The following is an 8,318-nucleotide window of genomic DNA, read 5'->3' on the forward strand; positions in this document are numbered from 1 at the left end:
GCAGCTCAGGAGGCATTATTTAACAACTTTTACAGCTCCCTGTATGGAGGGACAGTTCCTGGGACAGGTTACCTTGGTAAGGATGGGGGAGGCGTCTTCAGCTTCCCAGACCCAAACTGGCCTCCATCTTCACCATCTGACCCAACTGCCTATCTACATTGCCTGCCTATCTTTAATTCTTCCTTCACTTTCCTGGTCTGCTTTGCAGTCCTGGGGTCGCCCCAGAAGGAGTGTGACACTTGAGCCACCCTGGCATCTTGACTCTACAAAGCTAAGGCCCCGAGGTCTGGGAGGACATGTTAGCATTTTTGGAATCACTGCTGTGGGAGGGCAGAAAAGCTAGCAAGGTAGGCTGTCAAATTTCCCTTTCAGTTTAGGACAGATGGCACTGAGTGGCAACAGTGAATTGAGACAATAGTGAATCTACCTTCCTGCTTGAGGCATTTATCAGAGGTAGAAAGTAAGTCCATTAAAAAGTTCACTGATGATGGTGTTCCAGAGCATCATGTCCTTGGACTGAGCACTGGGTTACTCCCCGTCACCTCTGTAACTGTGTAGACCTGATCATTGTTGGGACTTGTCTTTTTTTTTTTTTTTAACTTTCTCATTCCTCTCTTCATGTTAGACTCCCTCCAGTGTTCCTCCCTAGAAGAGGCCATCACTGTTGGTCCCATTTATTATTAACCATAATCTCTTTATTTTCTTTCATTTGATCCTTGTCTTCTGAATCTTTAGATTATCTGAAATTATCTTGCTCATTTATTTAGTTGCTTGTTTATTCTAGCCCTTGCATGTGAGTGCCAGTTACTACTCTATCCTGACTGGACAGGTACATTGATTATTCTCTGGAAATTATTGATGAATGACCAGGTCTCCTTGTCCAGGGCTCCCCACCCCAACAGAGCCTGTAGGGATCTTCTTAATCTATCTGATCTTTCAACCACTTCTGTTTCCTCCTCTTCTGTTCTCCCCTGGCTCACTGCATCCAACCTAGGAGTCATGAACTTGCCATACTCTTTCCCATCATCTGACCTTTGATCTTGCACTTCTCAAGGTCTGGGACACTGTCCTGGATTGCTGAGAGTCTGCTGCTCCACACCTGCTGACTTTGGCAACACGTATACTAAAATCGCAGCAATACAGAAAAGATCAGCACGGCTCCTGCACAAGGATGACATACAAATCTGTGAAGCACTCCATTTTTTTTTTAAAAGATACCAGTTAGATTGGATTAGGGCCCCACCATCTCACCTAAATTTTACATTACCTTTTTAAAGGCCTATTTCTAAACACACCCACATTCTGAGATCCTTCAGGTTAGAACTTCCACATATGTGTTTTGGAGGACAAAATTCCACTATTTGTGAGATACGGAACAGAGTGGAAGAGTGGGGGATCCTCTTCCCAGCTTCAGGTGAGCTAGTAGCTCTGGGGGCAGAAACCCCTGGGAGGTGCTTGGTGAGCAGCCAAAAGATGGAAACAATCTTGGAAACTCTTGACTTCTGGCCATGGCAGGAAATTATTCTTGCTTCCTGCTGTTAAGAGAGGATTCAGGGCTGGCGATATAGCTCAGTTGGTAAAGTGCTTGTCTTGCATGCACAAAACCCTGAGCTCAATCCCAGCACTGCGCCCCCCCCCCAATAAAAAAGAAGAAGAGAGGATTCACGGCAGAGTTGGAGATGCCTCAGGGGTGACAACTTCTCAGCTGAAGAAGCAGTCTCCTGAGCTAGACCTCAGTGAGTCGGGCAGCCAAGAAAGCCTTATGGCGGCCACCTGCACTGTAATATGCAGATGGCCAGGGTCATTAATTTCAGGGTCTGAACTGAGATCCATGGTCAGGCTAGAAATTTATCCATAAAAGGTATAGGGAGTTCAAGGACCAAATAAACAGAAATATTTCAGACTATGGAACTACTCCAGGTGCTACTAAGACACTAGAGATAGTAGGAACATAACTCAACATTGTAAAAGCTATACATGCTAAACCCAAGTCCAGCATCATTCTAAATAGAGAAAAACTGAAAGCATTTCCTCTAAAAACTGGAATAAGACAGGGATGCCCCCTCTTTCACCACTCCTATTCAACATGGTCCTGAAACTCCAGCCAGAGTAATTAAGCAAAAGAAAAAAGTGGGATACAGATATGAAAAGAAGAGCTCAAACTATCCCTATTTGCTGATGACAAGACCACCCCAAAAAACTCCACCGGGAAACTTCTAGACCTAGTAAATGAATTCAGCAAACTAAAAGGATATGAAATTAACACCCATAAATCTGTTGTATTCCTATACACCAATGATGAATAGCTGAAAGAATCACGAAAACTGTCCTATTCATAATAGCCTCAAAAAATATTTGGGAATCTAACAGAAGGGGTGAACACATTCACAATGAAAACAACAGACACTAAAGAAGCTGAAAAAGACCTTAGAAGATGGAAGGATCTCCCAGTCTTAGATAGAATTAATGTTGTTAAAATGGCCATACTAACAAAAGTGCCATACAGATTTCATGCAATTCCTATTAAAATTCCAATGATGTTCTTCATAGAAATAGAAAAATCAGTCATGAAATTTATTTGGAAAAATAGAAAAGTGACACTGGAGGCATCACAACACCAGACCTTAAATTATAGTACAGAGCTATGTAATGAAAATGACATGATATTGGCACAAAAACAAACATGAAGTCGATTGGAACAGAATAGAAGACAGAGTCCTACCCACACAGATTCAGTTATCTTATACTAGACAAAGGTGCCATAAACATATATTGGAGAAAAGATTGGGAAAACTGGAAATCCATATGTAGTAGAGTGAAATTGAACCTCTAACTCTCACCCAGCACAAAACTCAAAAGTGGATCAAAGACCTAGACATTTAGGCCAGAGACTCTGCATGTAGTAGAAGAAAATGCAGGTCCAAATCTTTATCCCGTTGGCTTGAGAACTGACTCCCTTAACGAGTCTCCTAAAGCAAAAGAAGTAAAATCAAGAATCAATCAATGGGATGCTATCGAACTAAGTCACTTCTTCCCAGCAAAGGAAACAAGAACATGAAGAGAGACCCTACAGAATGGGAGAAAAATCTTTACCACTAGCACCTCAGATAGAGCATTAATGTCCAGGATATACAAAGAACTCAAGTTTTTGACCTTAACACCAAAAAAAAAAAAAAAAAAAAAAAACCTCAAACAAAAAAAAAATGAATAAATGGGCTAAGGAAGGAATTAAACAGAAATTTCACAGAAGAAGAAAATTGAATGGTCAAAAATATATAAAAATAGATTCAACTCTCTAGCAATTAGAGAAATGCAAATCAAAACTACATTGAGATTCCACCTGACTACAGTTAGAATGGCAATTATCAAAAATAAATATAACAATAAATGTCGGTGAGGATGTGGGGTAAAGGTTCTTAATACATTGCTACCTGGGTGGGGAGAGTTAGTCCAGCTGGAGTGGTCATGCTGCCGTGGACATCCAGCAGGACCTCGGGCAGCAGCTGCACCACAAGGTCACTCACAATGGGTCCCCTAAGAGTGAGATTCAGAGATCACAAACAATTTGCACACAGAAGAAATTGGCCTGGGAGAAGTCTTCAGAGCTGTGAGCAGTGTCCCTTCCCTGAGGTGGTGGCTTGCTAAGGGAGAAGAGGAGTACTTTACCAGTGTGATGATTCAACTTTGTTCACCTGTGAGCTTTTTCAGACACCTATATCATGATTATGATTTCACAATACCATTTAAGGATAAAGTGAGAAAATAGGGAGTCACTAGTGTAATGAAAATAGTTACAGAACTATAAGTAAAGTAGGTGACAGGATTCAAGAAAGGATGAGGTGGCATCATCAAGAGGGCTTAAAAAGTGAAGTTAGAGAAATGCAGGTCTGCAGACTTGCGGTGGGAACTTTGTGTCTGCATGAGCCTCGAAACCGAAAACTTGGCATTGCTAAGGATTGCTGTGGACCCTGAGACCTACACTGAGTCACAGGACATAGGAACTCATCATGTCTCTGATTGGGGTTCTATGGAGACGCAGGAGGAGCCACAGAGTAGAGGCTTGACTGGTCCTCATAAGGGTATCTTATCTCATAAGGGTATCTTATCTCATAAGGGGATATTCTTTTATACAGATTTTGGTTTCTGTATAAAAGAAGAGCCATCTTCTAAGTGGGATGTGTCACTGAGGTGAAACCACTGGACAACTAAGAGATACTTGACAGATAATAGACACAGGAATGGATCCATTATGTGGCAGTGGAGGCCCTTGCAGGGTAGAGAGTATGGATTAGTGTGAGAGTGAGAATTGCCGGGCCCCTTTAAAATCTTGCTAAATGTCAGGATAAGGTTCTCATCATTCTTGATTCCTTAACTCACAATATTTTTCCATACTTGTCTTTACATAAAGTTTTCACTTTAAAACCAAGAGACAAATGAGCCTTTCACTTGTCTAAACAGGGGATGTGGACAACAGCATTCCATGGATGCTAGAAAATTAGATGCACGTTATTAAAGACTCCATTGGGCACAGCATACCCTGCACAGAACAATCACAAAATAAGCAGAAAACAGCAACAGGCACATCCACACACCTGCAGCCACTCCCACACAGGCTCTCCATGTCTGCTCAAAGTGGGAGCTCACCCCCTTATCTCCTTACTTAAAGCGTGTCTGCATCCTGAGGGCTTCAGCCAGAGTCCTGTTACAGGCCATGTGTTGAGTGAGAAGAGGGAGCAGTTTCTGAAAGAATCTGAGAGGAGAGAAGGGAGATGCCAGGCAGCCCTAAGAGCTCACTGGAGTGGCCACATGCCTCTCCTCCCTTAGCATTTGCTTCTTGAATGTGTTTGGGCATTCATCAGTCCTTTATCTACCATCTATGTATCATGTATCATTTGTGTATCATTCACACCTATCACCTGTCATCATCTATGCATCATTTATCCTCTACCTTCTAGGTATCATCCATCATTTATGTAACACCTATCATCTATATATCATTCACCGTCCATGTACCGTCCATCACTAATCTGTCATCTGACTTCTATTATCTACCTAAGGTTTTTGTTTCCAATCTCAGAAAAGCAAAACATTTTTAAGACAAGTTAATCTTGGCTTTCCTGAGAAAAATACTTCCTAAGATTCTGATCCTTCCCCAAAGGGAAAAGCTACTTACCATATTAGATTTCCTCCCAGGACCGGGATGCGGAGGCAGCATGTGTCAAGTGTGTGGGTGAGACACTGAACCTCATATTGAGGTCTAGGACTGCAAAACGTCACCTCCTTGCTGGCAGCGATTATCATGTCACCTGGGAGTGTGGTGACAGTGTCCCCGAGGGGACTGCAGAGGACACTGAGAATCTGGGATTGTGCAGAGCACTGACAGCTATTGGAAGTGCTTAGTACCCACTGGGAGTAACAGAAACTGATGGGGAGAACTTGTATTTCAAGTAAACAATAAAAATCACAGGGGCATGTGAGAAGAAGACCCTGAAATCTAAAGACTAGATCAGGGTTTCCTGACTTAGTTGACGTGAAGCCTTCCCCCAAAGTGCCTGAGGAAATGGCAGTGGCGTCCACTGAGGCCGCTGCCTGGCAAGACAACCAATTCTTCTCAGTCTCAGTCCCAACATCCCTTTGTACCTCTAGATCTACAACGAGATACAACTCCCAGTCAGCCTTTGAAGGACAATGTGCCAGTGGAGAGTTGAACTGCACTGAAAAATGCTTTTCCTAATTTACCCAGAAATCCTGAAGACATGTATGGGAATGGATACTAAATGTGGGATAGTGATGGGTAGAACATGAATCAGGCTGAAGTCGTTGATCTTTTCCCACTAAGCAAAGATGATGCATCACCATCTTTTGATTTCTGCCAACTTACTGTAGGCCACCTACACTCCATGTTCCCGCCAACTAACTAAATGAATTGTGAGGCTGGTTCTCACAATTCGTTTAGTTAGTTGGCAGGAACATGGAGTGTAGGTGGCCTACAGTAAGTAAGGTCTCCTTTGGGTGTACTGTGGAAAACAGGGTCCAATGGCTGTGGGAAACTTAGAGTGGATTGACCATTTCAGATCTTCCTCTCACTCTTGGAGGTCAGAGAACATTTCTCACCATGTCGATGAGAAATAAACTTGTGAGAGGGAGTGGTAGCATCCTTGAAGAACTTTGAGCTTGTCCTTGATAATTCAAAATGCGTAGCAGCAATGGCTGCCTCTGAACTGGGAAACCACATGCAATGTAGGAAACTAGGTTGCAGGGTGGCAAGGACCAGTTGGTGGCACGTAACTGCCAAAGGCAAGATGCAGATGGTGACTCTGGTGGATGGAAGAGTCAAAGAGGCAACCAGAATGGTCTGATTCCTGGAGACTGATTGGCTAGTTAATTGTGATATTTGTAGGCATGAAAAAGGTTAAAAGTCTACTAAATTGTTACCAGATCTGTGTACGTAGACAGGAGTCAAACCTGAATCCTAGATACAGCTCCTGTCAATTCCCCAATTGAGTTAGTCTATAGAACTGGAATCCCTCGTATGAGGCAGAGTCCCTTAATAAAGGAACCTCTTCACTGCCATGTCCCCCACTCTCATGGTCTTCACCAGAGTAACTCTTGGGGACTACCAGAAGGAGGTCCTGAACCAATTCCCAGTCAGAGTGGGGGCTTTTGCAGATCAGAGGACCCCTGGGGTGAACGGGCAGCACTTGGCAGGTGATTATGCTGGACACCTCTGTCATGGAAGCGGTAATTTTTTGGTCCTATTGAAATAAACACTTGGATGTAGATTTGCTTTCCCTGAACACAGCACACCTGCCAAAGCTACCAGAAGTGGATGTATGTGATGCCTCACTCCCCATCACAGCGTTCCACACACTGCTTCCAAGGAAATCAGATCGCAGCAAATAAAGGGTGGCAGCAGGCCATGCTCACGGAATTCACAGGTCTTCCCATGGGGAACACAGGAAGGAACACAGCCCAGCACGGCGGGCTCCACAGGTCAAGTGGATTTCGAAGACCCAGTTACAGCGCCAGCCAGGGGGCAATGCCTGGCAGGGCTGAGGCAAGGTTCCCCAAGAGGCTGCACACGCTATGAATTGATTCTGAGAAATGGTGATGTCCCAAAGCCAGAACTCAGTGGTCCAAGAATCGAGGGGGTGGAAATATGAATGCCATCACTCACCATGAAAATGAAAGTGAAATGTTTGCTTCCTATCCCTGTGGTCTGAGTTCAAAGAGGTGCTTCCATGAAGAGACATGATAATGACTTACTGTACTGGGAGTTACGACTGCCACCCAGCCATAGGCTGGGGTGTGGCTAAACCATAGAGCTCTACCTTAGCATGTGCCCCACTGGGATTGGATCTCCAGTATGGAAAATAAAAATGGAAGATTCTGCTGTAAGAAACTCATAAAAATTAGACAAATTAAAGCCAGGTAAAAGAAGACTTTCATTAAATATTGTACTGAAAGTTTTGAAGAGACATTAGACTTCTATTCAATAATGAACAGAAAGTTTTATCCACTATTATTAGGCAATAAAAATAAATACAAATTGCCAGAATTAATAAGAATGAAGCAAGAGTATTTTATGGAGAAAATTCTCTGATGTCTATAAAAATGACAGAAATCCCTAATAAACCTAAAAAATACCTACTAGAATCAGTTCCTGAAGTTTGAAGGACATAAGATCCATTTAAAATAAATGATTGTTTCTAGATATTTAACAATTGAGAAATCATTGCCTTCAAAAATTAGTACCTTGAGGGCTGGGGATGTGGCTCAAGCAGTAGCGGGCTCGCCTGGCATGTGTGTGGCCCGGATTCGATCCTCAGCACCACATACAAAACAACGATGTTGTATCCGCTGAAAACTAAAAAAATAAATATTAAAATTCTCTCTCTCTCTCTCTCTCTCCTCTCTCTTAAAAAAAAATAGTACTTTGAAAGAAAACCTGGAATTTGTCTTACTCGGATATGGTAAACCAATAGTCACCAACAGAAATGGCTGTCCTGAAGAAAATGTTTACTCAAAGATGCCCAAAAGAGAAAAAAAAAAAAATCAGGCCAAGAGAAAGGACAAGGGTCAGCCACAAACAAAAGGGAGGAGAGCTCAGCCCAGGGTCATGACTAGACTTCTGCAAAAAGGCAGGGGCAGGGCAGGATAGGTGTGCCATATCTGAGACTGAATGGTTTGATGATTCTGGGCCACGGGGTGACTCCTAGATGTCTGGACCCTGGGTCCTGGGGTGAGGCAGGGCAGCAGAAACACTGGCTTGCCATGATTTCAATAAGACTGTTTGGAGGTGGCCTCTGAATTGGTTT

The 8,318-nt window shown here is 43.1% G+C and overlaps 1 non-coding gene across 1 annotated transcript; it reads left to right on the top strand.

Moving 5' to 3' along the window:
* The first annotated feature begins 1,102 nt into the window (after window positions 1–1,102).
* On the top strand, window positions 1,103–1,206 carry LOC113177934 (U6 spliceosomal RNA). The gene has a single exon (XR_003300153.2). It is a non-coding gene; the product is annotated as a U6 spliceosomal RNA (small nuclear RNA).
* The last annotated feature ends 7,112 nt before the right edge of the window (window positions 1,207–8,318 follow it).

Source organism: Urocitellus parryii, chromosome 15, assembly GCF_045843805.1.
Source record: "Urocitellus parryii isolate mUroPar1 chromosome 15, mUroPar1.hap1, whole genome shotgun sequence".
Lineage (NCBI taxonomy): Eukaryota > Metazoa > Chordata > Mammalia > Rodentia > Sciuridae > Urocitellus > Urocitellus parryii.